Raw genomic sequence first — 14,325 nt, forward strand, 5'->3', positions numbered from 1 at the left:
TTTTTAAAGGAAACTGTTCAGGCATCATCATATTAGATGTGACCTAAGGATGCAACCTAGTCCAACACCCCCTCGCTTTCTGTAGCCAGAACTCATTGCTGCTGCTTTCTTGCCTCTCCCAGCTGTTGTACCCCACTGGCAGTCTCTACCTGTCCCTTAGGTTCACCGTGGTCTCTGTGCTCCCTCTCCCTCCACAAGCATTACTGCAGGATCACTTAGGTAAGCCCAGCCAGCCAGAGCTGAATCTGCTAAAATCTGGCCTGGCACAAAGTCACACAGTTTTTCAACCTGAGCTCCACCTCATACCTATCTGTCAACTGGGGGAGAAAAATGCTATTTCATACTTCTTCCCCCAGATGCATGCCCAACACATTCCTGAGGGACATCTATCCAACCATGCCATGGCATGCCACCCCTGGTCATAGCGCTCCTGGTCGCAGGGGCTGGGGCAGGGGTGGCCACCGCTCCTCATGGCCCCGCACACTTCTCGTCAGCCGCTCTCATGCAAGAGGCTGGGAGGTCTCTGCACTCCACAGGGGGGTTCCCAGCTCAGGAACCCACCCTGTACACCATGATCCCCCACTCCGCTGTGGAACACACCTGCACCAAAGCTGATCACCTCGGTGGGAAAATAAGTTTAATCTCCATGGGGATACAATGTACATCTCATTTTCTGAATTTCTGCCTAGACTAAATTTTCATTGTGTTGGAATATGGACATGAAGAACAGAATGACTTGATGCAAGTCTGAATACTGTGGTCAGCACAGACCATTTGGATCATCATGGCAGATAACTACAATCAAATTTTCTGTGTTTTACAGAAAATACCATTTTCTTTAGGATGAGTACAATGAAAACCATTCCATAACTCTTCTTCTATTTGTCTTTTACTTTATCCACGATATCTGCTGTGCTTTGCTTTAAACACTGATGCAGGTCTCCTGTGATGTCAGGAAAATATCAGCTTTTGCTTAAAAACACTATTCATGTTACCCTAAGCCAGCTGATCTCTGTCAGATACATCGCCCTTAGGGTTCACTGCTGCTGAACATGGAATCTGGCCTCAGACATCTGTGGTGCTGAGGAAGTGTCTTTCCTCAGCTATCCAAGACACTGAAAAGACATAGAACATACTAGTCCTAGGCTTTGAGAAATGTCTATATGAAATGTTGGCCTCCAGCCTTGAAGTCATGGCTTCCTTCAGCATCAATTTTCTCCCTGAACACTATAAAGTACATAAGGAAGATGATGAGGACAGAGCAGAGCCCTGTCCCATCTGTGGGGATGGTAGCTGTGGTGCTTCTCCTCAGGTACAGGGAGGCTTAAGAAACTGGTGGGTTTACATCGAGCCAGTGACCTATTCCTATTCATATGAATGTTTGTCAAAAAGAAAGGAAACAAAACAACCAAAAAAAAGAACCACCAAAAAACCTGTAATGACAATATACAATACATGGTTTTGTTTTTAAGGCTGAAGTTCAAAACGTTACCTTGGTATATATTTGGTTACTGAGAATGTCTAAAAAAAGCTGTGGTGACCAGCTCTTTCCTCTGTGCACTGAATTATGCATGTCTCTGTAGGGTCAGAAATTGTATTACAAAGAATTTTCTCCAATACTTCAGAAAAAAGATCAGAGTGCTCTGATGGAGTTTTGTGTGTCTCCACAGGGTAAGGATGAAGACTTCTCAATCACAGCCTCAATCTATTCACTGTTCTTGAAATAATATCCTGAGGCTGGCTAGAATTGGGGGGTGGGGGGGTGGGGGGGTGGGGAGGAGTGAAATGTGAGATCTGTTGTTTTTATTTAAAATGTTCTTAAAAATCCCATGAAGCAGAAAAATCTTTAAAAGTGCTTTGAAAAAATAAACAAGTATTTCCTATGTAGCATCAAAGAAAATATAGTAAGGTATAAGAAGCTAATGTTTACTGCACAGTAAACATGGTACGCATTTCAAATTTTATGTAATGAAATGTTCCAGAGGCAGAAAAAGATGAAAGAAAAGGAAAAAATAGAAGCAGTTGAAGTTAAAAAGAATACAAAACAGGACTACTAGAGCTGATTGCTCTACAAAAATCCTAAGATGCCTGAGAAAAACAACTGCTCTGTATTAATAAATATGAAACACTACAAAAAGATATTACACAGTGCCTGATAAAGTTTTCAGTATCATTAATGTAATAATAATATATAAAATATAATAAATATAATATAAAGACTAAAGGTAAAGTTTACAGAAAGAGTAAAATAAGACAGAATATGAGCTATAAGCTCTTATAGGCTAAATAACAGAGAAAGTAGGTCACTACCAAAAGCAGAAAAAAATGCAAAATCCAGTCTAGTTGTGTTTAATGTCTTTAGGTATCTAGAGCACATACTGGTATCTGCAGCATCACAGAGCCTGAGTTCCTGGTGCAGTTACATGCCTTCACCAAATGTACTGAGCCTTCATTGTCAATAGGGTGTTGTGTTCTCACTTTCCATATAGCCATAACAGATGTCTCTCTAAAATCAATCAGAAAAATTTATATGGGGAAGCTTTTTGATGAGGGTATTCTTATTCTATACCTAATGGTGGAAACTTACAGCATATAGCCACAAAATTTGTACACAATATACACACAAAGGGAAGGGTTGCTGCAGAATACTAAGAAGAAATTAATGTCCAGTCATGATAAGACACATTTAAAATTAATAAACTAACTAAAGCTATCATACTCTGCAACTTTTAAATTACTAAACATTACAGAGAGAGGTTTAGAGGCACTGATTCTGAGGGCTTTCCTTTCAACCCATGTGCTACTATTTGCTCAGCAACCTTCATGCGTAAGTGAGCTACAGAGCTCTCCGGATGTACAAGAGGAAGTATTACAGCAGGAGAGTAATCAGAACATAAAATAGGGCTGTTCAAGAACTAATATTGTGACATATATGCTGTTGGGATGCATTAATAACATAACGTTGCCTGATACATTACATGATAAATTAATAATGAAAAAAATGGGAAAAAAATAATCAATATTGCCTTTGTATGAAAATGAAAAATAAAAATAAAGAATGTTTTGAAACAAAAACATTCATCCATGGTAAAACAAACCTTTGGATTTAGACATTTTTGTGAGAAGCAGCTGAAACCTTGAACCGCTATTTCATTTTGAACACAATCAGTACAGCTTCTTCCATTGATGGATATTGGATCAGAACTTTCTGTTTTCCAGGGCAAAATAGCGCCCTTATAGAAAATTAATGAACAAAATCCCATTAATTTCACTGGGATTAAAGCTGTCAGCATTCTTTGTGTCTACTGTTAAACTCACTTCTTAAAAGCCTCTTTGCTTGGCATATCTTTTGAGAGGTACATTCAATACTGCAAAGCTCTTTGAAGAGGTAGAGAAGATATAGTAAATTCATCATGAAGAAAATAGTTTGATATTTTTCTTTTCTTTTTTTTGGTAGAGCTGCAGAGGAAATTGAGAAAGGGCAGAAAGTCCAACATGGAAGAAAAATATCCTGACATTCATTTTAGAAAGGAAATCAGAAAGTAAAACAGTGACATTGATTGACTTGTAAAAATCTATCAAAAGACAAGAAAGTGAAAGAGCAGGAAGAAATAATATATATGAATTTTATGTACTATATATCAATACCAAATAGCTTAAAATCTTATATTAAAGGATCTGAGTAACATCGTAGGTCAAGATGGAAATGGCAAGTGATTTCACTCATAGTAATTGTTTAGTGACTTACAAGACATTCCACTTGGTGATAACACCACCATCTGTCTGGCAAGTGTGTTCCTGGGATTTCATCGTGATGACTTATATGGATCAAAACACTCCCTTGCTCCATTTCCTTAGTCCTTCTTTGGTGTAGTATCTGGAAAGAACATACTGTCTGTTGAGTGGCAGACTGGGGCACTGGCAAAGGGTGGGGGAAGTGGGGTGAGGGGAGAGAAGCAGAAGCTCTTGTGGGGAAGAGGATGGGGAGAGCAGGATCACCCGCTGACACAAAGCAGAATCTGATTATCCCTTACCAACCATGGGGCCCTCAGGAATCCTTAGCATTTGGCACACTAGTCTATGCCAGGATCAGATATAGAAAGAAGGGGACACAGCCCTGTCCCTGACAAAGCCCTGCTGTGTTAAGGGCAATCTACCACGGCCAACATGCAATAATCCTTGTCTCTAACATGGGTGTGCCATTGCCTAAGGGGTAGGAAAAGCTAGTAAACGTGCCTTAAGATTTAGACATTTTAATACTCTGATTCCAGCTTATCATATCCCAGTTTTACAAGGCTACAAATGACAGCTCTGCACCATTTGCAAGAGGGGGAGCTGGCCCATTAAGAGGAAGACATACACCACAAATTCAGGCTAAGTTTTGTAACTAGACCACACTAAAGTACATTAAACACCCACTATCGTATAGATATTCAGAAGTGACAGAGATTTTGTAGCAGCTTGGTTAGAGGTGCATTCACGCCACCTACGCCAGCTGCTTTGTGAGGAGCTGGATGAGATAACCAAAGTAGTTGAGCCACGGCAGCATAACATTCACAGCTAGCTGTAGAGTTGACAAGGGGTAAGGTAAATCCACTGCACGTTGGTCATCTTCTATGGCTCGTCTGCTGCCAGTGCTGAAGATCGCAGTCAGTGTCAGGAAGAGAGGGCGAAATCTCTTAGACATACCATCACCTAGGAATTATCTTACATATGTTTTTGTAAACTTTCAGTGTTGATGCAAATAATAAACCTTACTATATTTTTCAAACTTACAGTCACACACAAAATGTTTCTGTGTTCCCAGCAAACTATAACAGATATAAAGAATTCATTTAAAAGAATGCATTTGTTCCCATGAGCCCACTGTGAAAATGTTAGAGTATCTCAAGATCTTTGAGTACTCTGAAGTTATCAAAAAGGCTGATCTATTCTACCTTATGTTCATTCTGCCCACAGGGTATTTCTATAACACTAACCAAAGCAGAGCACTTTTCCACATAGCCAGCATTTCCGTACAGTTTATTTGAAACTTTTGAAAAGAATAAAGGTTGAAACTCAAAGTATGCTTATTGAATTATAATTTATGAGTAACATATTACCCAGGTGTTTTGGACAAGATAGTGAAAGGGTAAATCAGGAAATATGACACACTGCTTTCCATTAACCCCCTGGCACTTGCAATTTGAAGCTCCCCTTACTAAAGGCTAATCCATTTTTCTGTAGTGCTTAGCATTTTAAAATCTCAGCTTCTCATGTCAAAATGTTTATATGCATTTATATATTAGAAAGGCAGGTAGTAGTTTTGATCCCCTTACTATTTTGCACATTGTCATACCCAATCAAAACAAACAGCAATGTAAAACACACTGAAAGATACAGCACTTTAGTCTACAAGTGCAGGAGCAAAATCATGGACTCAACAACATATCAATATGATCCTAGTTAAAGCCCCTTTACTTAAGTTTCTGCAAGCTTATATATAATGTTAATATTCATACACACATCATACCTTAATTCTATTGGTTACATACACTGTTCACACGCTGCTATACAGATACTAATTGGTTAAAAGTATACAAATGGTTAGTTCCATCATTAAAATTGTTCTCATTCTTGCGGTCATCAGTTCTCAGCTCAGCTCCTGTTTTTCTGCCTGCTTAACTGCCAAAGATCCTGTTTTCTTCGTTCCAGGTGTCTTTCTCACACAACCTTGCGGCCTTGCCAAGCAGATAAAGCTTTTAATCATATCAAGCTGCTAAAGCAAGAGTGACTTTTGATAGGCCAGATGTCCCTTTTCTTCCAAATACATTGCCACATGCAAGAATGGACTATTTCTACCCCTATTTTCAGACAAACGCTTCCGTCCAGTCTCCAGAATTCTGTCATAATAAGTACTCACAGCAAAGCTAAAATTTAATACATCTGGGTTCTAGCTAATACTGATAATGACCTTACTTGTGAAAATGGCTTTTCATTGTTGTTAGAAAGTAGACTTTGTCACAGCAGAAGCAGCCTACTTATTCCTTGGTGCTGAAACCGAAAAAGGAAATATTTTGCAACATACATTCTTTTCCTGGATGAAATCTAAGTGCTTCAAGAAACAAAAAAATCTGTTAGGAAAATGTCTATTAGCTCAGTCAGCTCATCAGGTCTTATAATTCATTCCCACAACAGATTGTTCTGAGAGGAACAAAGAAAGATAAGAGTTTGAGTATCGTTTGGGTGGTTGTATCCATTTACTCCTCAATAAGCAGAATAAGGGAACGCTGCTATCATTGCTATTAGGAAAATAAAGGATATAATTCAAAAATACCTTCCATATTTTAGACATAATTGCCCTTGCTTCCAAAATGTTGTTATTCTTTCCCATAGAACCAAGAAGCAGATAAGCTTCTTGAGCTGATATGAGTTTTCCCTAGAGTGATTAGCTTAGCAACATATACTGTGATGATATGCATTTGTTTCCCTTGGATTGAGTGTTTTGACATCTCTCATTTAAGCTTTAGAAAATCTCATATCACTGAAAATTCCCCCGTTAATATGGATGACAAACACCTGCTTAGGATGGAGCTGTTCTTATGATGAATTTATACTGGAGCCTACAGAAATGACATTAATTATTAGAAAATGGAAGTGGCATTTCAGTCACTGATATGGAGAGCAGGTGCTGCCTCCACGTGACTGCGCTCGTGCTTGGAGCTGAAAGAGAATTTACTGGTATTTGTCTATTTTCTCTTGAAGGAGCCTCACATGTTTAATGTTGCAGAATTCCCTTCTGTCAGTTAACATCTGTATGACTTTCAGGTAGAGCAGAGGGAAACAGGAGCTTCTGTGATTATGTCTACAGAAAGCATACAACTTTCAAGCTCACTTTTGGCAGAAGGAATACTAGATTGGTATCAACAACGAGTATATTGCACGTGAAACTCATCTACATGGCAGTCAATTTCATAGTGTGGTCAGCAGTCCCATGTCTAATTTTATGCTCATTGTCCTACGGAATATAATCAGTCGATGCTTTCTGACAAGCATTAAAAAGTTTGTGTTTATTGTATGTCAGCTTTCCTAAACACTAAAAAATCCAAATGAAATTTTGGATAAGTATACATTAAATGCACCTACTCATTTGTATTTGGGGCTGGGTTTTACATCATATTCTCAGAGAATGCTGGCACTATGGAAAAGAAGCAGAAATACTGGAGAGTAATTTGCATGTTCAAGGTGTGCTCAAAGGATGCCACTTCCCTGGTCTCCCTCAACAAATTTACATGACCTCATAGAGAGAATGAAACCCAAAATATAGCTAAGTGTCAGGCTTTATGAAACCTCTCTGGCAAAAGAATGTGGTGAAAACAGCTAATGTACCTTCAGAGAAGGAAATCTTGAACTTGGCAGTTCAAGAATAAACAGCAATAATATGTGTCTGAGGACATAGCTGGGAGTCTGCATATCAGGAGTGCCATAATACGATTTGTAATGCTCTGTGATGCAAAGAGCAGGTTTAATGCTCTTTGACATCAAACTGCAAACATAGCATGTTATGAAGTTTTCATAGTGTGCTTTGTACCAAATTTCCAAGCAAAGCACACTTAATGAGAACAGAGGGGACAAGTGGAAAACACCAAATAATAAAACCAGTACAATAGTCCAGAATAAAAATAGAAAAGCATGCACAGGTAGCACATATATTGATTATTATACCTAAATATACAAGCCAACCTGATAATGAGTGCAATGCTATAAAACCCAAAAATAAAATGCAATATATTGTATATATGTATTTGAAAATATGCTGCTTCTGTGGGTGTATGTTTGGGTTCTTTTTACATTGTGTGACCTCATATATTAAATTAAGGCAATCAGGAGAGAATAATGTACTTAGTAAAATCCAAGAGAAATAAAGATAGGCCAAATGTAATTACTCAACCTAGAATCCACTTTTTTTTTTTTACAGAAACAAAAGAGTAAAAGTGCATTTTTAAAAAAAATACAATGTATTAGCTGTGTTAGAAGTAGTTCCTTGACATGTATAAATTCAAGTAGCATCAGTAAATTGATTAGCAGAATATTAAGGGTATGCAGAGTCGATGAAAATTAAACAATTAGACACAATACTCACAAAAGCCTAGATATGTGATAATTTAAATTTGATCACTGATTTGATGTGAATATAGAATTTTGACCCTATACCAAACTAGGAACTTTGCTTCCTCAAATAAATGATATTTCACTAAAGATATGAAACTATTACACTTCCAATGTAAAATGGTGCCTCTATCTGTGACTCAGATGTTCAAAAAATATGAGTCAATTTATCTTTATTTATATGCAAGATTGTGCTTTTAAAACCTTTTCAGACTTTGTATGTTTTTTAGCAGTTTTCTTTTTCCACTCTTACCTTAAAATCTGAATATGAAAGTGAAGGTAAACATAAGTGCAAGTAGAAGGCACCTGAGAGAAAGAGAGAGATGTCAATGAATCAGCAAAATTTTCCAGAAAGAACTTTTAGGCCATGGAATTTTTTTCCAAGAGAAACAGTTTGCATCCTATCAATGGGAACCCTCAATATTAGATTTGCAAAACCTCTAGTAACATCCAGCTTAAAAATATAATCTTGCTTTCACAAAGATACAGAAAAGATCACTCAGAGGCATTTTTCTTCTCTGATGCCTGTATTTTGTAATTATGCAGAGACTGAATATTTCACTCCATGTTTGAAATGTTAATCAGAAACTCAGTCAGGGATTTTGGTCTTTAATCATCTTCTGGATCTTAGTTTTAAAACCACATCTAGAATTCAAGTTCTCTTTGCAGTGGCAACATTAGTAGCTAAAGCTTTTCTTGTGTCTCAGCTTCACTGAGAAATACTCAGCTACATTTTTTGGGGGAAAATAAACCCATTTAACCAAATAATTTTAGGATATGCTTTTTTAAAAGCTAAAATCCAGATTTTTGGTCCTTTTTCAAAGGAATTTAGTTTACATCATCTAAGCAAACTGGCCTATCATTTTCTCATGGCTATATTTTCAGGTTTTACTCATGCATGCATCTGTACACTTAGGCATACGTATACATATGTCAGTCAACTATAAAGTAATCCTTTAAAAGTTACTGAAACTGAAAAGGTTAATTAGCAAGCATTTAATGTAGCTAGCCTAAATTCTTATTATCCAATTTTGTTTTCCTCAAGTACTTTGCAAAATTAGCTATTGTCAGAAAAAATATAATTACAAGCTTGTCCTAATCCTCCTAATTTATTTCACCGATTTTACCCACATTGTATGTTTTATTCCTTACTGCATATGATATACCATTAATATAAATCCCTTAGAATAAGGTCTCCAGTACCAGCACTTATGAAGAAGTCTCATGTAAATCATTTCTTGTTCTCTTCTCTGACTCTTACCATTAATCTACCATTAATCCCAGCACAAAATGACCTTTTTCCCCAAACAAATGAACCTAGTTTATATTCTGCTTAAATAGAATGTTGGGGAAAGTATGGCATATGGTAGGGATATGACAGGCCTCATTAAAAAAGGTATTAAATCCCCAGTTTCTTTCTAAAAAAACCCCTTTTTTCAAAGGTAGAGCTAATATCTGTTGGCTGTTTAAGGAATATTTTATTGACATTAATTCAAAACCAAAAGCTTAGGTAATAAAGACTTTTGATATAAGTTTATTATTAGATTGATTTTTTTTCATTTAGGAAACCAAGAATTTCTTACAAACCATCTTTTTTCAGATGGTGTTTGGTCAGAAAGGGAAATTCACTCTTCCCTTCATGAAAAAAATCCTACAGAATGTAGCAGAACTGGTTAGCCTTCCTGTAACAGTATGATGTGACAGAACCTCCCTGAATCTAAAAATATTTGAAAGCTCCACACTTCATTAAGCATCGCTTAATTACAAACTTCCTTGGAAATTAGTTGTCTTTGTTTCAGAGCTGTCATAAATCAGTTCAACTTTACAGTTTAGGCATATAGTATTTACTCTGGGAAAACTAGAAGCAGCCTGGGCAGACCTGGGTGTTCTCTTTACAGACTCTCATTGATTTCTTGTTGATTTATGTGACTGAGAAAGGCTCTGACTTATTCATCTCTGGAAACAAATATGTATTCAAGGGAGTCATCAAAATATGTGCTTGAAACACCAATGTATATTGATGATGACACAAGCCAGACTAGTGCAACACGATAGATTCCCAGGAGACAGAAACATGGTCCTGATATCGCCGGCTCCAAGATCCCTGCAGCTCTTGAAGCAGGGAAGAGCGGAGAGGCGAAGCAGGCAGGACGCCGAAGAGTTGGGCAGGCACAAACAGGTTTGTAGAGGGGCAAATGAGACTGGGATTTTGAAATTTGGACTGACAGAGACAGAGGACAAACCAAGGATCTTACTTAGCTTGCTGGAAAATAAAAGCTAGGCACTGTTCTAATGAGTTTACTACCTACATAACCAAGACATAAAAACAGGTAGGAAAAGCAGCCAAGGAGCGACACACCCAAGGTCATAAAGACAATGAATAGCAGGACTCATCACAAACCTTAGGTTTTGCAAGTACATATTTAATGCCCAGTTTACAAAACAGACCATTTATCTGATAAGAATATGTTAGTAGGCATCACCAGGTGCTGCACCGCTATGTTGCACCAAGCTTGTTATTACTTTTAACATTATGATGAGTTATGTTTTTGCCAGCTTGATCATAGAATTCAAAACAGATTCTCCTTAAAGAAAGTAATACCCAGTTTTGGCAACAGTCCATTTAGCTCAAGTTTGCTATGTATTATATCAAATCTGCTTCAGTACATTTTAATTTTAGACTTTGTTGCACTCTTTTTTTTTTTTTTTTTTTTTTTCTCCCTTTAGGGATATTGATTTTTCTCCCCTTCAGTTCCAGCAATTTTCAGTTACACATCCTTTTGGAAACAATGGAAAAAGAGATTATTCCTCTACTGATGCATGCTTTAGCAACTTCAAACCAAAGCCAAAGAAAAATCAGGAGAGGACTTCTAAGTAGTGTAAGAAGCATTGTGACAAGCAATGAGTTTTAAGTTATCACAGACCCAAGAAACACAAATACAGTGTCTTTAAAAGGGAAAGGGAGAGGGTATTTGTACTTAATTGTCATTGGACTTCAGCTCAGGTAGAGCTCCAAATGTCAGAGTTATTTAACACAGAAGGGGCATAAAGCAATTTAAAGACTATTCTGTCGCAAATAGAGCATGGAAATTTTCCCAATTAATATTTTCTTACATTTTTTACTAAATACAACAACAACCTAAATTAGGTCTACTCTGCAATGCAGCTCTGTATAGACATAGCCAAGCCGACTCGAAGAGCTTTGCACTAGAACAGCTAATCAACCTGGCCATAGCACAACGCTAATGCAACTGTATCACCTCTAGAATGAAGTTACACGATACAAGGAGATATTACAGCACATTAAACTCTCACAGATACCTTTGAATGGCACTGTGGTTTATACATACATACTCTGCAAGATCCCCAGCTCAGGTGATAGAACCACAAAATATAAATTTGCTTTTAGTATCATATCATGTTCTTGAAGTGTGCATGTACATAAGGAAGGTTACTTTTTCTTTTCAGGCATTCTTTACAGGCCAGAAATAAGTCTATCAAAGTCCTTGCAGCTAGTATGATGGGGGTCTCAGTTCTGATGGGTAGCTCAGGTGCTCCAACCATACCAAAAATTAATAGTAACAATGGAGTGGAGACTCTACGGTTACACTGAGTTGGAATGTCAGATTTTCTTTGAATAAAACAAACATGCAGTGGGACTTCCTGAAATGAGGATTTTGAAGTGAAATTATATTCTTCCAGTCAAACACTTAGCATATGTTTTTATGTTGACTGTTTATTCAGAAATTTAAAACACAGTCACTTAGGAGCAAAGAGAAATCACATATTTACAGGCGAAGGACCAGAGTTTAGCATAAAAGCAAACCGTGATAGCCAGAGAATAACTCAAATGGAAAATAAATTCAGAGTTGTCAATTCAAAACACATTAAGAATAGAAGACAGACATACAATTTGAAATGTGATGTTGATTTAACCTAGCAGTGTCCTTTAACTTAAAGAAATTACATAGTATTTTAAGATAGTAATGTAAATTCCACAGCATACAATCCCCATGACAGCTTCTCTATGAGATAATCAGCTGACATCTCAGAGTAACAACTACTCCCGTGCTTAAACGTTGAATAAGGATATATGGCTGTGCTGCATACTGTCATGCAGCGTGTACATCCTCAGGCCAGCCATAAATACATGAGCATGAGTGCCAAAAGCAGCCAAGCAGTTTGAAAGCAGGATAAAATAATTCACACCGTGTTCAGTTCTACTGCAGCTAGACTCCTGTGGGAGTGCAAACAAGTTCACTTATGGCTAGCCTCATCTGCACCATCATATGTAGAATACATACATAACATTTCCAGAAATATCTGTATTCAATACTTACTTGCACCAGCAAATTGCTGTTCCTTTTCAGCTGTTTGTGGATGTTAAACATTCATAGTGTTTCCCAAAACAGTCAAGGGGGAGGCTGAATATTTTAGTACTTGAAGTTAAGCAGAAAACAGGCATAAGAAGTCTAGACTTGATCATTGCCATTTCATATCAATGTTTTGCTACAACATATTGGTTTTGTTTTGCTTCATTTTTATATAAAATGAAGCAAATCTCCATGCAAAACTAAGTTACGATCGTCATTTCATTTCCAAATGTCAGTTCAAAACTGGTTTTACATTTCTTGTTGAAACAATCTGTATTTTCATTGGATTTGATATATTCCTGCAAGACTTAGTTTCAGCAAAATATTGTTCCTCAGCAGAAAAATCTTCAGCATACAAAGGCAACCAAACATCTATAGTAATACCAGTGGGACCACTTCTATTCTGAGGAACCAGTAACACGATGCATAACTAAATGGCTCCTGAATTGAATTAGGCTGTATCAATAGCTAAGGTCATTATGAAGCCTTTATACTTCTATTAATTAGTCAGCCAATGTTGGGGGGGTGTTATTTATTTATTTATATATTTTTTATATATATATATACACACACACAATGTATAAAACACTTTCTATTCATAACTTCATCTTATGGTTTTTCTCCATATGCTTCTACCTATAATGGGTGAACAGTTAACATGAACGTTGAGAACTTCAGCCTAAATGTTTGCAAATATCTTTACATCTGAAACACCATTTTACTAGAGAATGTAATGATGACTAACAGGTATGAAAGAGAAGTCTTACTGCTTCATTTTCTAACTACAAAATACATACAAAAATGAGGAATGTAGCTGACACATTAACATTCAGAAAACCACTTAGGGATATAATTGGTACTTACTAAACCAATTAGTATAAAGTAATCAAGTGTCAGTGAACATACATGATTCTATGAATCTATAATACATAATTTACTGTTGCCACTTAAAGTAAGCAAGTTCTTTGTTATTCTCAGTAAACGTGTCCAAACAATTGCAAGCAAACACTCTGATATTTAGGACACAGCCTCCTTGGAAAGGTTTATTACTTGACAAAGTTCTATCTGCACAGTCTGTCAGCAGTCAAAAACCAAGCGCCCACATTGAGTCTCAACTTGGCTTAGCTCTTAACCTACATTCTTCTTCCCTTTTTTTCTGTTACCAGCCACATACACACTCTTCAGGCAGATGCTTATTTTCCCTTTGAACATGGGCTTCTTAGCACAGTCAGCTGTGAAGTGTAAAGGAGAAGCTGTTTCTGTCAGGTTGGAAGTTGCCTACTTTCCAAGAAGCACACAGATCTATGAGTGCAGGACACCACAGGAGGCTTGGGCATCTGTACACAGCAAAGTTTCAGAAGTCCTTTTGCTGATAACCTGAAAAAGAGTGAAATTTACTTCACATGGTAGAAATTTCTGTGGAGTCCCAGGCCTTCAAACCAGTGGATATGAGCTATTTTTGTGACCGGAATGCTATACGTGGTGTTCCATTTCATCTTCAGGACTCTCTATTAGGTAAAGAAGGGATAAAAGCTTCAAAAGTAGTACACATGGAAAACAGCAACCCCCTTATATGCTCATTCAAGCAAAAAAATTTTGTGGGTTTAGTGATCTGAAAGGAAGTAAAACTACTATTCTTAATATTTTTTTTAAAGCCTCACATCTTTTGCATAGCAAGTGATTAGAGATGTCTTACATGAAGTGAGACACTGATTTTTTTCCTTTCTTGGCCACACAAGGTTCAAGCCTGTAACAAAGCATATTTTGCTGGACAACAGGCTAGGTAACACCAGCAATTAGCATG

General features: G+C 37.1%; 1 long non-coding RNA gene across 1 annotated transcript in view; it reads right to left on the reverse strand.

Annotated features, from left to right (window-relative positions):
- Positions 1-10,925: 10,925 nt before the first annotated feature.
- LOC119144321 overlaps positions 10,926-14,325 on the reverse strand; it is a 100,121-nt gene continuing 96,721 nt past the window's right edge. Inside the window, exon 9 of the long non-coding RNA XR_005103057.1 lies at positions 10,926-13,898. This is a non-coding gene — a long non-coding RNA (uncharacterized LOC119144321). The remainder of the gene's footprint in view (positions 13,899-14,325) is intronic.

This window comes from Falco rusticolus, chromosome 3, assembly GCF_015220075.1.
Source record: "Falco rusticolus isolate bFalRus1 chromosome 3, bFalRus1.pri, whole genome shotgun sequence".
NCBI lineage: Eukaryota > Metazoa > Chordata > Aves > Falconiformes > Falconidae > Falco > Falco rusticolus.